Raw genomic sequence first — 20,076 nt, forward strand, 5'->3', positions numbered from 1 at the left:
AGATGTTTATTTGGTATGGATGTAATGGTTGGACAGTTTGGAAATCTGTCTACTTGATCTGTTTCTCTGTCTTGATAATTCTGTCTGTAATACTCTGAAGTTCGGGGTACTGACCTTTTTTCCCTGAACTAGGTAAATGATATATATTTGACTGATTAAAGTAAGCTTGTTAACCAATTTTGAGTTGCTTTCCTTTAGCAAAGCAGATCTAAGAACCTGTGTTGGCAGCCACCCTGGGGACACTTGGGTGCTTGCTGCTGCACAAAGATAGTAGAGTGGTTTACTTTTTCATTCTCCAGTTCATTTTTTAAATGAGGAACTGAAGCAAACAGTTAAGTGACTTACCTAGTATCACGTAACTAAGTGTCTTAGGCTGCATTTGAACTCACAAAGATCAGTATTCTTTACTCCAGGCCTGGTGCTTTATCCATTATGCCACCTATCTGCCTCTGTGTACACACACATGCACAAACACACATGTGTGTATATGTTCACTTATATGTATATAAGTATATCTATGCATACATGCATGCATGCATATATGGATGTCTATATACATATGGATATATACATGTTTACACATATGTGTTTATATGTTACAGAAGACATATTATATTATATTATATCAAATCAGATCATATTGTATTGTATATAATATAACATATTAAATACATATGCCACCATATTATATGGTCTGAGAGTATCAATGAATCTCAATAATTTAGACAGAGATATACCATGATATGGGAAATATTTTTTTTTCTTTTGTCCAGTCTGATGACTCATGAAGTTCCTCTTGTGTGCATTTCTCGCTTGTTTCAGTGTTTATTTCAGAGTCTATAGCTTGTCCTTTTCTCTTCATGGATCTTTCTCCATGTCATTCTGGGTTATTAACTTTCCACATTTGTTAGTAAATGTTGCCTTTCTTTGTCATTAACTAGTATCATTTTGGAATCTATTCCTTCCCAACCCCATGCTGCTTGGGTTTCCAGGGAAGTAGAAGATACCAAATTTCATCAGAATTAGTTAATATTATGGTAAACAATTGAAGTGCTGATCTGAAATCCCTTCAAGGCTTGCAGGGCATATAAGGTTGCTGCTTGGGCACATCCCTCCCCAGATTCATGTTTGATCAGTTCCTGAATCCTTTGACTAGTGCCATCAATTTTGGTGGACTTGGCCTCCAGTGATAGTTGTTAGTGGGACTTCTGGTAGTTCTGATAGTACCAGTGGATCTTCAAAATGCAAATTTTTACCTAGCATTACAATGTCAGAATGTGTACTCACTCAAGGTCAAGAATGGATGAAAAAAGGGGAAAAAGTCCCATATGTTCATGGACATATGGTGATCAGGAGTTAGAATACAGCCCACTTTCCCTTTTAGTATCCTGTAGCTCAAAGGAGTCCTATATTTCTTATTACCAAGAAGGGGGACAAATCTGATGGGTCACACCTTTTGTATGAACACTTAGTTTTGATTCAGCACTTCAAGAATAAATGGCTTTTTTGATTCAAAAATCACTTGAAAGACTTTAATGATTCCACATGATATTTACACAGTAAATAGGAGTCCAAAGTTAAAACATTTGGATTGCCACAAGGTTAGGAATATCTACACTTACTATGAGCATAATTGACCACAACAAATCAAACAATAATCCTTCTATTATATTCTATGTTTTGTGTGTGTATGTGTATGTGTACTCATGTGTGAATATACAACTGAGTTAAAGGGTCAGTAGTGAATATAGATTACATAAATGTTACATTGCTTTTAGGTAGCTTTTTCAGCAATCAACAAATCAAAAATTAGTTGTCCCTTATACAATGGGATGTTCAAGAAGGAATAGCATCTCTAGTATAAGGGCTGGCTAATACATTTTCAGGGCTGCTCACCTACCATTGGTGACTACCTTCAGGCAACTTTCAACTGTGGCTCCAAGAAGCTATAGTATGTACAGCAGCCACACCACAATAAACTATGTTTACAGATAGGCTTAACTAGGTAGGGGATAACCAATATACCTCAAATATGTTGGTGAATTAGGAAGATATCTGCCCCAAGTACGTAGAGACTCTCCAGTAGACTGGACAAATGAGACAAATTTGCTTTGAAGGCCATGAAGTCAGTTTAAACAGGTATTAAGGAGTGCTTAGCGATTTGTCACACATCAAAGATGCCAAGGTCATCTACCACTTCCTGGCCCATGGCCAATGATATTAACTTTTATCTTGCCACTGGACTTTAATGACTATAGAAGAGAGAGGGAGTCTGATCACTTTGCACAATTATAATGGCAAGCACAGAAGTATTTCACACCTTGTTTCAGCTATTGAATTAACACATTGTTTCAGCTCAAGTTTCTTTTCAGCCTTGTATCAAGTATGTTAAGAAACAGAAAGTGTGAACTCCACAACTTGTGAACCCTAAGTTGATTTCTAGAACTCCTACAACAGGGAGGGGAAGAGCTAATGACTATATATAAGGAGAATTTCCAGGCTAGAGACAGCAGAACTTAAGAGGACTCTTGTGGTGGCAGAGTCAAGGAGGGGAAAACTTGTGGTATCCCAGCACTCTGTTTGTCTACTCTGTCTGTGTTGATGCTTCCTTGTCATACTTTGTACAGAAGCCCTGGTACTTTACTGGAAGCCCTGAAAGAGGATTTTCTGGTTGTATGTTTATGGAACTCCTGGTGGAGTGTTTTGGAGGTCCTTGGACTTTACTGATGATTTGTGCTGACACATTGAACCTTTTTTGTGGGCCTTTGTTGATTTCTATGTTGATGATTTGTGCTGACCTCATGGACATTGTTTGTGGGTCTTTGTCAGTTTCTACGTTGATGATTGGTGTTGAGTTCTCAGACCTTGTTGGTGGGTCTGAGTTGATTTCACAGGCAGATAGTGAATTGATGATGGTGCTGCCAATATGTATGGATACTATTGTGGCCCTGTCAAGCTTTGTCTTCCCAGAAACAGGTACTATGAAGGACTTGAGGTGGACTGGACACTATGAATTTCAATATGGAATAGGAACTGGACCAAGAACTGGACAAGGAACTGGGAGCTGCCTGCCTTTCAAGCCAGGTGACAGTTGGAGCTGGGACCATGGAAGAGGAACCATGGAAGCTGAGATCCAACCTCAAGTCAAGCTGTAAGAGGACTTTACTTGGATACTGTGTACTGACTGAGAAGATTATGATTTACTGTGACCTAGGGGTGGAGAACTTTGACTTTTGTACTTTGTGATTGAAATAAGAGTTTTGTGATTGACTAAATGAATGTACCTTGTTTAAAACTATGTGACCACGTTGTTGAAAACTATGTGGCCATTTAGGAATAAGTTGTTGAGTTGTAACATGGTGAATGCTGTACTTTGATTTTCTGTGAATATTTTGCTTTGATTTGTTATGGAATAAATAAAGAATTCCCTATACTGTGAAATCAGAACCTTGAAAAGCTGTTCACAGCAGTAGCCCTCTGGAAAGTTGCTCATGCTTGGATTTACAGCAACTCTCCCTCACTTAAATCCAATTCATTTACAAGTCAAGACATCACTCTGTGGTGTCACTGATCCTCTTTGAAAAACAAAGGATAAACAACAATACCTAAGACTATAGGATATGCTTTTTGCTTGTCTTTTTTTCCCTTTTCTTTATATATTTTCTTGTAAATGTTTATATTTTGATTATTAAAAACTGTGACTACTATATATAAGGTTTACATAAACATATAATTGATCTTTTTTTGGAGGAGTCACTGGTATGTTCATCTTTTGGTAATAAATATGTCTACTAATAGAGGTAAAATTAGGCTTTCATCCCAGAGGATACAATTTTATCATTATTATATGATCATCCTCATTATCACAATACTAATCAAATTTGACTAGTACTTAGTCCACGTAGGATTTTTTCTTTTGATAGCTACAATAACTCTTGTTGGTAGGGTAAATATTTTTCGTTTCCATTTTTTCATGTGGAAAAAACTCACAGGTTGTGATCAGCAAAACAGTATATAAGTTGTAATGGATAGGACATCCAGGACTTTTAATTTCAAGTTTATGCTATCTCTTTATAAGATAGTAGAATTATTTTTCTTCTAAATTGTCTGTTCGAAAATATCTGTTTCTACTAGTCTCTGTTAAAATTAACATGGCATGACTTTGAAAAGGAACTCATCATAGCCCAACACCAAAATAATATTTAAGCACCTATTTCTTCATGTTGTTTTATATGATAAAAACTTAAATAAGGATTATCCTTGCTTTCTAGAAAGTGTAATTTTATTTTCTCCTTCCTATCCTTATACTACTAGACCAAAAAAAAGGATTTTGGCTCACATAATTGGGACCAAATAGAATATTGGATGAGCTTAATGAAAATCATGCAATATATGGAAGGAAATTACTATAATTTGCCTATCTTTTCTAATCTTTTATTTTTCCTTTTAAATTTTTATGAAACTATATTTAAAGGACAATTTGGAGATCATGTAGAATAAGAAAATATTTAAGAAATGTAGCTAGATGTAATGAAGGTAGATAATTGAAAAAACAGGAATATTAAAATGGACAAGTCGAACAGAATTTTCATGGGTCTAATTATTACTCAAAGACATTTGCAAGGTGGAGTTTTTTTTTTCCCATCCAAAGTAAGAAGATGTGGAATTGATTATATTATTGATTTTTCTCTTTCTCTTTTCATATCTGTAGCACTTTGCCACCTATAAAGTATTATATATCTTTCAGTCTACAAAAATCCCCAAACTTGCCCCCAAGTATTTTCAAATCATCATTCCATTTGTCTTATAGTTGTGAGATCAATTTTAGAGCTCAAATATAAATCTACATATTTTATTTCTGTATCTCATATAGGACACTTCATCTTCTATGTCCATTTTTTTGCACTGTTCTTTGTCCATTCCTGGATGGTATTTCCTCCTAAAATTCCTGTCTTCCATCTAGAGACTATTTAAGCACCACCTTCTACATCAAAACCTTTCCTATTCCCTTCATTTTCTAATGTCCTGCTCTCAAATTACCTTGCATTTAATGACCAATTTTTATTTATTTCCCTTCATTCTATTTGTATTATGTATATACTTTTATATATACTTTCCTTCCCCATTAAAATATAACTCCCTTACGAATATGTATGGCTTCATTACTTGTACTTTTATCCCAACCACTTAACATAATGTCTGATGCATAATAATGGTTTAATAAAATGCTTATTGATTTGTTGATATTAAAATTCTCTATATTTTATTCCATCCATTGTTCTAGTTTGTCAAATTCTTTTGAGTCCTGGATTAGATATTTTGATATCTATACCTTCAAATAAGTTGACCTCTGCACACTTGATAAGCATACTCCATTTCATTCTAAAAATGTAAAATATCAGAGCCCAGGGCATATCCCTAGATCACTATCCTGGAGAACTTCCTTCAAGATGATATCAAACATTTGGGACAACACTTTGGATTTGGTTATTCAACCAGATTCTAAACCACCTACTTATGCTATTGTATACTCTGTATGACTTTATTTCTTACATTAACACCAAGGACAAGTTTTTATATCATTTGCTTTATCAAATGTTAGGTAAACAATATTTTTAGCATTTCCCTGACCTAGTAGTCTAATAAGCTTATAAAAAAATTGGTTTCAGTTTAGCAGGAGCTTTGATGAAGCTATCTATGTTGTTTCTTTGTGATCTTTGCTTCTTTCATAAATATTCTCTTTAATAATTACTTCTAGACTTTTGACAAACCAAAATCAAGCTAATTGTTTTCTAATTTATAGATTATATTAGTTTTTCTTGGGGTGAGTGAGGTGGGGAGGGGATTGGGAGATTTGTATATAAAATAATTCTAATGGTATAGTAAATAAAGATGAATACGTAAAGTTCAACAGAGAAAATATATTCAGAGAATGATAACATACTCCTTCTTAAAATGGTGAAATTAGCAATTGAAACTTCTTTAAAAAATAAAACAAAACAATCCTCCTCCTTCTTCCCTCCCTTTCATATATATGTTTTTCCCCATAATTGTTCATAATCAGATTTGTCATGGTAAGAGGCAGTGTGGTATAACAGATAAACAGGTGATCTCAGAGTCAAGGAAGATGTAAGTTCAAGTCCCACCTTCACCATATATTGACTCTGTGACTCTGGGCAAGCCTCCTAATAACTTCCCAGTGATTTAGGAAAAATCTGAATAAAAGCATTGGTCTGCATTTGCAGGGGGCGGGGTTCTCATCTTTAAGTTATCTATACCAATGAATTCATGGGAGCAGTCCTCATCTCCACGGTGTCTTGAAAAGAGCACTAGACCTAGTCTTGGGAGACTTGAATCTACCACTTTCCAGGTTATGTGACCTTGGGAATCATACTGTCTCTCTGACCCTCTTGAATTTCCCAATAGTTTAAATACTATACTACAATTTCTACTACCTATGTCATAGGATTATTACAAGAAAATCTTTGTTAACTCTAAAGTCTTTTAGGGATGTGAATTATTATTTGGCATAGGGAAGAGTGAAAGTTCTAATACAAACAAGAAAAGGGAAGGCAGGTGAACCAATTATTGGCTATCACAGATGAACAGTTATATGTGGGAGAGACAAAGAAGCCATTTCTAAACGTTAAAAATTATAATGAACACTAGGTGGAAAAATAATAATGAAGTATTTATCTTAATCCTCAGGTGCTTCTTTTAAAAGTCTGGAGACTGTCATGCATTCATGGAACTAAATATTGTGTGTTGCATGATCATTATAAGTCACAAAGCATATAGTACACCTATTCACAAGTTTTCCATGAGTTTTCACTTGTAAAAAGGGATATTGACAATGTAAGTCAAAAGAGTGTCCTTTTTTTATTCAGATCATTAGTTTAAATGTACATGTATATGTATATATGTACATAAATATACATATGTATGTGTGTATGAACATGTGTGTGTGTTTGTTTTATAAAATGGAGAGTACCCCTCTGGTATAACAGAACTGAAAAGGCAAATGCTTCTATCAAGCTTTTGATATGGCTATGTAAAGATATTTACATCTCTCTAATACGCTTGTAGACATTATCTTTAACCACGAAATAATAGCCATGTTTACCTTCTGAATTTCTCTAGGTAGGAAGGAAGGAAGGAAGGAAGGAAGGAAGGAAGGAAGGAAGGAAGGAAGGAAGGAAGGAAGGAGGGAGGGAGAGAGAAAGGAGTAAGGGACATTCCTTTATTTCCTGACATAGTGTTTACAAAATAAAATGTAAACTTTTTGAAGTGAATTCTCAGTAGAATTATGCAAGGATAGCACTATATTTAGGTGAAACAGAATTGTGAATCTTGATGCACAAATGATACTGAAAAGAAAACATCCTTCAATTGCCACAATTACATGCAAAACAGAGTATTTTGCCTTTCTTAGAGTGGCTCACAGAGTGTAACTGCCTGATATAAAAACCCTTTCTTGGCTCAATGATGCTACTATAGGGAAGCATTAAAAGTGTTGAAGCAAAGGGGCGTATGTGCACTAAAACTTAATGCTTCTAGAATACTGGTATGCACATAAACCACCCAAGATTTTTTAAATGCCTTTATCTCTAACCATGAGAGGGCTTTTGTACCTTGAGTTACCTTGATCTTCATTAGTGCCACCAAAAACTTGAATAGATTTTTTGGATAGGGTTATTACAGAAATTGAACCTTAATTGGAACTTAATCTCCATAATTATGCATAATTACCCATGTTTATTACTCCTACGATGAGGACACATTTTTCTTTAGCTGTGAGGCAAAATGAGTTAAAGCTTCCCAGACATCATTGGATAATATGATTGTATGCACTTCACTGACTTTATTTGGCTGCACAGTTTTAACATTCAATCAGGAAAAAAAAATACTTAAAATGCTTGGCCTCTGACTGCACTGAAGAACATAAATGGAGCAAATAAGGGCTAATTATGACAGATATCAACCTTTAAGTACACTTATTCCTCAAATGGATAGAAAAAGAAATGAAGAAGTATAAAATGTATTGGCTGGTCTTCTATGTCTCCATTTTAAAATGATTAGAGGACCAAATGTGCAGACACTTGGGGAATGAGGGTTAAAATAATATCATTTAATTTATTTTTTTACTAACTCACATTCATCTGGGAGATTAATTTTCCAGGTCTTCCTAGAGCACAAGGCTAGAAGAGGACTAACTGAAAAAATCCTGTGAATTCAAAATGATAATTCATGGGTAATGCCACATCAGTGAGAGTTCAATTTGCAATTTTCAATATTTATTTAAACATTTTTTTCATTTTTCTATATCCTTAGTAATTTTTTTCATTAGACATTTGGGTATCATTATCAGTAGGTAGCATTTGTTGAGTGCCCTTAAATGAATTGCATAGGGCTGCATTCTAAACTCTTGTTTATATGTGGAAAAATTGAAGGACAAGAATGGTTCAGAAGAAACTATGTAGCTTTGAGAAGGTCTCCAGAAAATTTTTATGAGGAATATGGATGATGCACTAAATGAATAATACTTCTTCCCAAGAGTTAATGACATTTGTGACAAGGACACATTTCACAGAATAGGAGTCACAGAGATTCTCATTAGATTGGGTAACATCTGGACAAAGACTGTGTGAAAAATCCATGACAAATGACTTCATGCGTGGGTATCCTTCAATTCTAATGCTTTGTAAACTGAATGGATGGTCTTGTAAATACTTACCTTTTAATAAGCCTTAAAGTTGAGTGCAGATGTTTTCGCTTAAGTTTTTAATATCAATTTTATGTTTTTTTTTCTGAAAAAAGTTACTTGGGTATAGTTCTTGGAAAACACTTTCATTTCTGTGGCTGAGATTTACAGCAATAGTGGTTCTATGGTCTCACTTCATATTTATGAGATACTTAGGAATCCTCACCAGTCAGTAAAGTCATGGCTGCTACAACCCTATACAAAGAGTACCTAGTGTTCTTGGAGTCTTTGGTTAAGAAGATAGGTTCCCTCCTGACTCCCTAGGGAAAGCTGATGTTATCAGCTATGGTGTAATGAAAAAGTACACATACTAGACTTAGAGAAGGATAGGATATCTATGACACTTAATAGCTGTGTGACCATGAGCAAATCATTAATGTTCTCTATACCTCAATTCTGATTTTTCTAAAAGTTGGATTCTAATGGCACCTATCTGAAAAGATTCTGGCCATCAAATGATACGCATATTTAAAGAAGTTTCCAAATCTTCAAGTTCTACAGAAGCAGTTCTAAGTTTTTACTGGATTTCACTGGATTTCTCTCAGGTAGACCAAGGAATAGAAGTACTAATCAGTTGGAAGTCAAGCAATTTTGCATCTGGAAGCACTCACTGTACCACCTATAAAATCCAAAGCACATCATAGGGAATATCATCACCCAGGTGATGATGAGATGTTACTATAAATTCAGACTCTCATCTTATATCCGTTATGGGAATTTTTTAAATTTCCTTTTATTATTTGGGAATCAAAACCATTCTTTCTACAAATTTTGGTTAACTACAAGTCTGTCTTAATATTAATTTCACCTCATTACCTCACAGCTACCAGATTGGCTAATATGGCAGAAAAAGAATATGATAAATGTTGGAGAAGATGTGGCAAGACTGGGACAAAAATGAATTCGTGGTGGAGTTGTGAACTTACACAACCATTCTGGAGGGCAATTTGGAAATATGGTCAAAGGGTTATCAAACTGTGCATACTTTTTTTCCAACAATTCCACTACTAGGTCTGTACCCCAAAGTGATCAAACAGGAGGGACATGGCCTATTCATACAGAAATATAGTAGCTTACTGGCTGCATTGTTCGAACGCCAAATACACACTTGCCAAAAAGACTATTTTATAAAGAACTCACACAGAGAAAGCTCTCATATAATGGTCACAAAAAATGATACAAGGACATTCTCAGGGTCTCTCTTAATAACTTTGGAATTGATTATGTGACATGGGAAACACTGGCACAGGACTACCCACCATAACTTACCTTCATCAGAGAAGGTGCTGTGCTCTATGAGTAAAACAGACTTGATGTAGATCAAAAGAAATAAGATATGTACAAAAAACAGAGAATCTACTCCAAATATTCACATGGACTATTTGTGCCAAACCTGAGGAAGAATATTCTGAGCTCATACAGGTTTAATCAGTCATAGCCAGACACTCTGTATCTTGACTCTAACAATTGGACAATCTCTATGAAGTATCATCCAAATTAGGAGAAATTCTTCATCCATTTCCTGCGTAGATGGAGAAGTCAAACTCTTGACTAAGGTAGTCCAATAATTTTTAAATTATCTATCCTGTATCTATTATCCAGGTCAGTGTTTTTTCCAATGAGATATTTCACATTGCCTTCTATTTTTTCATTTGTTTGGATCTGTTTTATAGTATCTTGATTTCTCCTAAAGTCATCAGCTCCATTAGCTTCCATTTGCTCTAATCTAATTTTGAAGGAATTACTCTCTTCAGTGAGTTTTTGAAATTTCTTTTTCATCTAATAAATTTGGCTTTTTAAGGTATTCTTCTCCTCATTGGCTTTTTGTACATCTTTTTCTATATGCGTTAGTCTACTTTTTAAGGTGTAATTTTCTTCAGAATTTTTTGGGGTCTCCTTTAGCAGGCTGTTGACTCATTTTTCATGATTTCTTGCATCATTCTCATTTCTCTTCCAAGTTTTTCCTCCACTTCTCTTACTTGATTTTCAAAATCCTTCTTGAGTTCCTCCATGGCCTCTGACCAGTTTATATATATTTTTGGAAGCTTTTGATGTAGGAGTTCTAATTTAATTATCCTCCTCCAGTTCCGTGCTTTGATCCTTTTTGTCCCCAAAAAAGATTATATGGTCTAATTGTACTTCCTCATTTTGCCAATTAATATACTTTTGAGCTCTTTGCCATGGTAGAACTCTGCTTCCTGAATGGAAAGAGTTTTGTCCCAAATTGCTAGGGTTTTCACAGCTGCCAGAACTATTAGTTAGGCACCCTTTCTACAGCCCCCACAAGCTCTGGCTCACTAGACACACATCCCATAGACTACCACCCAAGACAATGATCCAGATCCAACCAGGTCAAAGCAAGAGAGATTAACCCTTTGAATGGTCACTTGGTCTCCCTACAATCTGCAGGCCAGAAGTTCCGAAAGCAGCCATGCAGCACCACCACACCTCTTACTATTTGTTGCCTTGGGGACAGGGGACAGACCATGATATTCCTTCACCCTTATAAGAGAGTTCCCAACTGACCTTTTATTTTCTCTTTGGTGTTAATGGGTTGAGGAGTCTGGAAACCACAACAGCGGCTGATGATTCACTCTCCTGAAGTCGGCTCTGGCGGGTCTGGGTGCTGGTCAGGCCAACTTGGGGCTGGAACCATGGATCATTGGCCTGCCAGGCTGCCTTCAGTGGGAGATTTGTTTCTCTCTGTCTCTTTGTGGGTTCTGTAGCTTTAAAATTTACTTAGAGTCATTTTTTTAAAGGTATTGGAGATTGTTAAAGCTGGAGCACATGATACATTTGTGCTTTTACTCAACCATCTTGGCTCCTCTTGATTCTTTCTGATTCATTTCTAGAAGGCTGTACTATTTCTTGGAACATGATACAATTAATACAGTTTTCTACAAATGAGAGTGTGTGAAGGACTTTACGATTTATAAGGGCTCCCTACCTCTTCACAGCAGCAAATACTTTACGTAATCATACATCCTCTTTTAGCCTGACCTGCTCTTTATTACCAAAGGGTCATTGAAATTTTGTTGGGGGGTTAGGGTGTAACAACAATACAATATTCGCAATGCCCACAGTGACTATAAATATGCTGATGTACTTGTGAATCACAAAATGCAATAGGCTCTCCACATGGAGGTATAGCCAAAACATTTATTCAAATACCAGAAAACTGAGTCCCCGAAACAGAAAGTCAAAGCCAATACTGTAACTACAGAATTAGTACACATAGCTAATGCAGTGAATGCCCACATTCCCAAGCCTTCAAAACAAAACAGCCCCACTGTAATGTAATGCCAAGGAAAGGCAACTTCCCAAGGTTCAAAAAACCAGCATAGGTGCTCTCCATTTTATTCAGTGACCAATCAAGAACAGAGAAGATCAAAACATGACATCATTCAAAATACAGCATTTACTAAGTGTGATTAAATAATCTCCAAGTACTACCCCACCCAAGGACCTTTCATTCATTCAATCAATTACAAAGTCCCTGTTCTAGATACTACTCCACCCCTAGGCTGTACCTTCATTTAGTACATCACAAAAACCCTCTTCTCAAATGGAGATTAGTTTCCAAACATAAGTAAAGTACATTCATTTGTTCAACCATAGAACACAAAAAGGTCAAAAGTTCTCCACCCCTGGATCACAATTGAATCTACCCCAGAGTTACAACAAGTTTAAGCACAGCACTTAATACCCAATTGGAGGTCTTTTCTTCATCTTGACACAAGGGAAGTTCTCAGCAATCTTAGTTCCTGGGGAGACAAGGCTTAGCAAGGCCACAAGATACATTGCCAGTCTCTTCATTGATTCATCCTCTGTCTGCAGAACAGTCCTAGAATGCCTGAAAACATTAGCAAAACCCTCTCCCAGGATTTCTGTAAACATACAACAAGAAAATCCTTCTTCAGGGCTTCTGAACCAACAGAAAGGTTCCCAGACCCCTGCAACAACAGCACTGTCCTTCACCAGTGGACAGTATTCACTCTCTGTCTGCAGGACAGTCTCAGGAGCTCTTAGCCAACAGCCAGGTTCCAGGACTTCTTCAACAGGACTGTCTTTCACCAGTGGACAAATCTGGCAAAACAACATCAAAACAGACTGACAAAGTACCAGCAAAACAGCCATGTCTCCTCAGTCCTTGGGAGTTCCAGGGGCAGGTCTCAAAAGTCTAGGGCGATTCAAAGTGGCCCTCAGCAATCCGCTCAGTCTCTCTCTGCGTCCACGAGGGTGCTGCTTCCAAAAAGTTCTTCTGCCTCTCTCTCGTCTCTCCAAATCTATGTCACCAGCTCCTCCCAGTTCAGGACTCTCTTTTCACATCAACAAGTCCATCCCACAGGTGGGATTAACAAGCTCTGGGTTTTAACACAATCAATTTGAAAACCAAGCCAATACAGGGGGATCTTTATATTCCATTACTATCACATTCCACCCCTCCAGGATCCTTGGCCTTACAATCTCAATCTAAATGGCCATGGATCCTGGAACAAATAGAGGCACTATGCTTTGTACTCCTTGCTCAAGCCCCACCCTAAAATATGGTTTTCTGTGTTTATTGTGTGGTATTCTTGTTATATTGTTGTGAAATTTTGTTGACACCAGTTATTCCTACTGTATTTTTTCCAAGTAAGGGACATGAAAGATCTTGGGGCCGAATGTAAGGGTTATGGGATTTAAAGATCTTCCATGGCCCATTGGACTTGCTGACGTAGCAGGAAGGGGTAGAGCAAGAGGAAGCGGAAGCCAAACTAGAGTTCCAGCCATGGTGGTGACGGCGGCAGCAGCAGCAGAGGCAGCGGCAGCGGGAAGCCCTTTTTGAGTCAGCCAGAATTTCTGCTAAGGACTCCTGCTGAGGACTGCCAGGGGCCGGAGCTTTTGGGAGCACGCTTCCGGGATGCTGGGTGGTTGCTGTGAGTGGGGAGAGGAGGACCTTTGCCTGAGGTAGCCTGTTCTGTTTTAAAGGCTTGAGAATGTGGGTGCTTTCTACTTTATCTACCTGTGCCAATTTCATAGCTACTCTGATGGCTTTCACTTTCTGGTTTTGGGACTCAGTCTTTTGGTATCTTAATAAATTTTCTAGCTTATTCCCCCATATGGCAAGCATGATTTATTTTGTGATGGATAATTATATCAGCATAGCTGTAATTTCCATAGGCACTGTGAATATGGCATTGCTGATACACCCACCCCCCGGCAAAGATCCTCCTCTCCTCACTCATGGCAAGTGCTTAGCCTTCATGCTGCTTGCTCCCTGCCATTCCAGCTCCCAGCAGTTCCCACTCCCAGCAGCTCTCAGCAGAAGTCCTCAGCAGAAGCTCTGGCTGACTCTCAGAAGAAGTTCTATTGCTGCCACTGCTTCCATTCACTTCACTGGCTCCAGCCTGGCAGTTACTGACTCGGACTCTTTCCTGCCCCACCTCTTCCTGCTATGTCAGCAAATTCAAGGGGCATGGAAGATCTTCAAATCCCATTACCATTGTAGGGGGGGGGAGTGGGAAGTAGAGAATAAGCCATGTTTTAAAAAATCTTGAAGGGAATTGATGCCTATAAAAGGACCTGCAAGGTGAATTTTTGTCCTGTAGAATTGCATACTTTTCCAGAATTAGCAAAGAGTATTTTATTTTCTTTATATTTTACAGTTCATTTTGAGATGGTAAAAAATGTGATGTAATGTTGAACATATCTTGCAAAAGCCTACTTATATCCTAATTCCCTCATCAATGATGCCTCTATCTTCATCTGTAAATGATTCTCCAAAAGAAAGTTTTCTATAAATGAGAAAACAAGCATATAGGTTAGGACTTATTGATGTTTTCTCAATCACCTAGATTCAGAATAAATATGGTTTGAATTTTTTCACATATATGTGTGTGTGTGTGTGTGTGTGCATAGAGAGATAGATGATAGATAGATAGATGGATGGATGGATGGATGGATGGATGGAGAGAAAGCAGCTCTTTTGTGGTGGCAAGGAATTTTAAATTGAGCAGATGTCCTTTAATTGTGGAATGACTGTACAAGTTTCTGAATATGATTGTGATGAAATACTGTTATACTGTAAGAAATTATCAACAGGATAGTTTCAGAAGACTTAGATGAACTGATGCAAAGTGAAATGACCAGAATCAGGAGATCAGTGTGCACAGCAACAGCAATATTGTATGATGAACAACTCTGAATGACCTAGCAATTCTCAGCATTACATAATTCAAGACAATTTTGAAGCTCTCATGATGAAAACTGCTATCTACCTACAAAGAAATAACTGGAGTATGAATACAGACTAAAATATAGTATTTTCCCCTTTCTTTTTTTGTTTGAGTTTTCTTCCAAAAAATGATTAATATGGAAATATATTTCACATGATTTCAGATTGCTTGCTATTTCAGGGAAGGGAGAGAGGAGGGAGGGAGAGAATTTGCAACTCAAAATTTAAAACAAATTAATATTAAAAATGTTTTTTACCTGTAATTGAGGGAAAATAAAATATTTTAAAAATATATTCAGCTTACATGACAAAATGCTGTCTGATGAAATGTGGAAATGTATTTAGAGCCTTAAACATTCCTTAAATTAGAAGCAAGAGGAAGAATCTCAACAATTCTTAATTCCTTGGTGACATGTAAATCCTCTTCCTCAGTCTATTTTTGAATCCTCTAAATGTAGTTTAATCTATAAACGGTAAGTTTTACCTATAGGGTTTGTTTGTTAAAGCTTGTTTCCTTTCAGGATGTATAAGATTATGACTATTTAACTAAGTTTCTTCAACTTTTATAACTTTGAAGGAAACATGGTATTATGGCTCTATCTTCTCTTTAAGTTTTAGAACCTAAGAAGAATGTACAAGATTGCAATATGTAAATGAATTATTTCTCCATCATTTTGACATAATTTTATCTATAAGAAGATTTGTCAGAATCTTCATGAGGGTCCAGAAGGTCTCTAAGGTCTTAACATATGCTTGAGCATAAAATTAAAACCAAGGTTTTTACTTCCATAATTTCTGTGTTATGGTAAATGCATATTTGGCAGTAGCTACCAGCACATGAATTCATAGAGGAGATACTTCTCTTATGACACAATTAAATTTACATTTACCATGTTTGGGAGTGAATCTATCTTAGGTGTTAATATATGAGCAAATCTAAGTTTACTCCAAGAGTAGTTAGGTGGCACACTGGATAGAGTACCAGGTCTGGAGTAAGGAAAACTAATTTTCAGACACTTATTAGCTATGTGACCCCGGGCAAATTGCTTCAATTTTTTTGCCTTACTTTCTTTATGTGTACAATGGCTGGAATAGAAAATAGGAAATTACTTCAGTATTTTTGCTAAGGAAACTGCAAATGGGGACACAGAGTCAGATATGATTGAAGTGACTCCACAACAACAGTTTATTTCAAATTAGATCCTATCTCACATAATCAATAACTAGTAAGCATCAATTATGTGCCAGACACTGTGAAAAGTACTGGGGCTACAAAGATAAAAGTAAAATTATTTCTAATGTAAGGGAACTAACATTCAATATTTAGTTATCCCTATTCCCTGAATTAGGGCAGCTAATGCTGGGACCTGAAGTCAGAAAGACACCTCTTCCTGAGTTCAAATTTGGCTTCAGATACTTACTACCTTTGTGACCCAGGGAAAGTTATTTAACCCTGAGTACCTTAGTTTCCTAATCTGCAATTTAACTGGAGAATAGATGGCAAAGTTTCCAGTATCTTTGCCAAGAAAACCTGAAAGGGAGTAAAAAAAATTGGACACAACTGAAAAATGATTAACAAAAAACAAAATTATTTTTTCTTTCTCTGCATTTATGTGTCTTCAAAACTGCCTGACTGAGTACCATTTATATGTTTCCTATATTCACATTTGAAGGTGAAGGACTTTTTCTCACAAGGTGTGATAAGGGTGGAGGTCCTGAGGCTTGCCTTATCCTACCCCCACTTATTGTCTTGAGGCATTGAAAAATGACCCAGGGGGGTGGTATTTCTTTTAATTGCTTATTCAAAGAGTTGAACCTTTCATCTGACTTAGGTGTGTGAACCATGTTGGGGAGTGGATGAAGGTCTTGGAATCTAGAAATTCAGGAATCCAGACCAAGTGTTGTAGCCAGCCTAGGTCAGAAGCAGAAGGCTTTGGACTTGAATTTGGTAAGACTGATAATGGCTAGAATTTGGACTAAGCCAGTCAGCACAACATAGAGGTCATAGGTCACTTGCCAAACAATTTTGTGTGGTTGTGAAAAATGTATGGTTGCCACTGAGCACTGTCCTGTTTATCTTGTGACATGTAGCAACCAACCATCATCAGTCTGTCTCGAGTCTAACTTATCTGGGGCACTAAGAAGTAATGTTGGACCCTACCTACTGCCAAATTGTGAAGGTCTGGGCTCATCTATGAATCTAATTTCCCTCTCTACACCTTTGCAGAGACTGAGATGGTATGTGGGTGAATTGTGACTCCTTATTGGGGGAAAATGTTTTTGCTTGTCCTTGCTATGTCTTTGAAGTAAATGTCCCTTTATAAAAGTTAATCCAATGTTAAGTGGTAAAATAGACCTGAGGTGCCAGTCACTAGGCCCCTAAAACTGTAGAACATGACAGTAGGCTTCAATGGGAGAGAGAAGAGCTTTCAACCCCTTCAGGTGACTGGATGATCCTAAGGAGAGGAGGGTGTAAATATATTTAAAAAAAACATAAATATACATATATATATATATATATGTATATATATATATATAATGTGTAAAAATATGAAAAGAACAGAATCTATTCATGCTATATCTGTCTTCAGTGTTGGCAGACTTATGTTGGTTGCAGAGGTGATGCTAAGATTTTCCATTCAAAGTTATCCACTTCGCCCTTACCTGTTTAGGCATAGGCTTATTTGCTGTGTTCTGCTGGTCCTTACTATGATGAGTGTTAATTATAGAAGACAAGTTAGATGTGTTCACTTATGTAATGGGAATGTAAATTTTTAAGATCTTCCCTGCCCCTAGGCTAAAGTGCACCTGGAGCCTGGGATGGGAGGCTTGTTTTTCAGTAGATACTTTTTGATTGGCCAGTGGGTCCAGAAGGTTGTTACATTCTCTGAGCCAGGAGAAGGCTATATAAACTCTGACTTGAGGCTTTTCTTTGGGGCTCACTTTGAGAAGTGTTCTGTTATTTGATCAGATGAGACTCTGGGAAGCCATTGTTGAGAGCCGCCCCCCCCAACCCGGCTTTGAAAAACCCAGATGTTGATTTGGTATGAAAATAATGGTTGGACAGTTTGGAAACCTGTCTACTTGATCTGTTTCTCTGTCGTGATAATTCTGTCTTTATACTCTGAAGTTCAGGGTGCTGACCTTTTTCCCCTGAACTAGGTAAATGATACATATTTGACTGATTAAAGTAAGCTTGTTAACCCATTTTGAGTTGATTTCCTTTAACAAAGAAGATCTAAGAACCTGTGTTGGCAGCCACCCTGGAGACACTGGGGTGCTTGCTGCTGCAACTTACCACTAGGAACTCATAATCTAAGGAAATAAAAAGAAAAAGAAAATAATGAAAACATAAGTATAACCTTTGTATTATAAGTTAAGGACAGAAATTGGAAGGGATTTTTTTTGTTTGCTTTATTTTGATTTTATAAAATGAGGGGTACATGCTTTTTATGTCACAAATTCATTGCCTTTAATGAGGATACTTCCATCAACTTGTTCTTTGTCTTTTGACAAATCTTAAAGATTGTTTTCATGAACCAGGTAATTTTATAACAAGCTGAAAAAATGCAAATCTACTTGACATTTTTCTTTAAATGGGATGCTATCTTTGTGTAATCTCACTGCTTAGCTGAGGTAAATGAAGTGTACTAACAATTTCTTTAAATAAAACCCTTATAAAAATTAGGCAATTTTAATCAATTCCAAGAATGCCATTAATTGAAATCCCTTAGTATCAGCCACTTTGTTTCACTGATTCATCATCCTTCTTCCTACATTAGGTTATTTTTTTTCCCTGTTAGACTCCTTTCCTCAGGAATGGTAACTTTCTAGGTACAGATCTACTAATTTATGGACTGTGACTACTAATTTCATTAGATATTTTGTAAAGATGTAAAATAAGCATGGAGAGGCTAATTAATTACAGCTTCATTCTATGGTGCAGAACATGATTTATCTTTATTGTTAAATAGAAACTTTCTTTGCACTCTATATGTATGGTTTCTCTCCCTCCTCCTCTCCCTTCCTCTCTCTCTCTCTCTCTCTCTCTCTCTCTCTCTCTCTCTCTTTCTCTCTCTCTCTCTCTCTCTCTCTCTCTCTCTCTCTCTCTCTCTCTCTCTCTCTCTCTCTCTCTCTCTCTCTCTCTCTCTCTCTCTCTCTCTGTCTCTCTCTGTCTCTCTCTCTCTGTCTCTCTCTGTCTGTCTGTCTCTCTCTGTCTCTCTCTCTGTCTCTCTGTCTCTCTCTCTCTCTCTTTCTCTCCTCTCTGTCTCTCTTTCTCACACACTTGCACTATATCACACACACTATTGTATATGAGTGTGCACATGCATGTGTATGTATATGTGTGTGCTATTAGGATCATTTTATCATCCTATATCAGCCCAAGAGCTGTCCTTCATATGTCATAACCTATGTTCAAGAAATCCAAATAATACTATCACTACCCATATTTATACCTGGTCATTAACTTCCCAACTACCATTCTCTTTACCTATTTCAAAGCCTACCATTAATCAACAGAAAGATGAAAATGCTACCTCTGCCCCCTTTTGTTTTCAATTTCTCACACATACCCCACCAATCTGCCACTCAACTACAAAAGGGGATTTTATTAAAGGTTAGTTCTGACCATAATAACTCCCCATGAAATGCTCTCCAGTGTCTCCTTATTATCTCCAGGATCAAGTATAATCCTTCTGTTTTCCATTTAAACACATTTATCACCTGACCCTTTCCCATTCCTATAGTTTTTATTTCCTTGTTTGATTGATTATTTCATATTTTACTCTCTCCTCCTCTGTGTTTTAACAATGTTAGCCTATTTGCTAGTCTTCAGAACAGAATATCACTTCTCCTGTCTCTGTATTTTTTGACTGGATGTCCTCCCCGTGGCCAAAATATTCTGCCCTCTTACTTACCTTGACCTCTTAATTATCCGATGTTTCTTCAAGACAGTTCAAATCACAAATTCCACCTTTCATCTATTCTACATATATCTTGTCTGTACACAGTCATTTTCCTGGCTTGAAGAAGTTGACATTATAATAAGGAAGACTATGCAAATATCTATGTAATAGGGAGGAAATTAAGTTTATTG

General features: G+C 36.8%; 1 pseudogene; it reads right to left on the reverse strand.

The window, feature by feature from the left end:
- Nucleotides 1–13,998: 13,998 nt before the first annotated feature.
- Nucleotides 13,999–20,076, reverse strand: part of LOC138145183 (kynurenine--oxoglutarate transaminase 1 pseudogene) — a 78,360-nt pseudogene continuing 72,282 nt past the window's right edge.

Source organism: Petaurus breviceps, unplaced genomic scaffold (assembly GCF_028583685.1).
Source record: "Petaurus breviceps papuanus isolate PSGF00001 unplaced genomic scaffold, PetGlider_PUasm1.0 90730, whole genome shotgun sequence".
Lineage (NCBI taxonomy): Eukaryota > Metazoa > Chordata > Mammalia > Diprotodontia > Petauridae > Petaurus > Petaurus breviceps.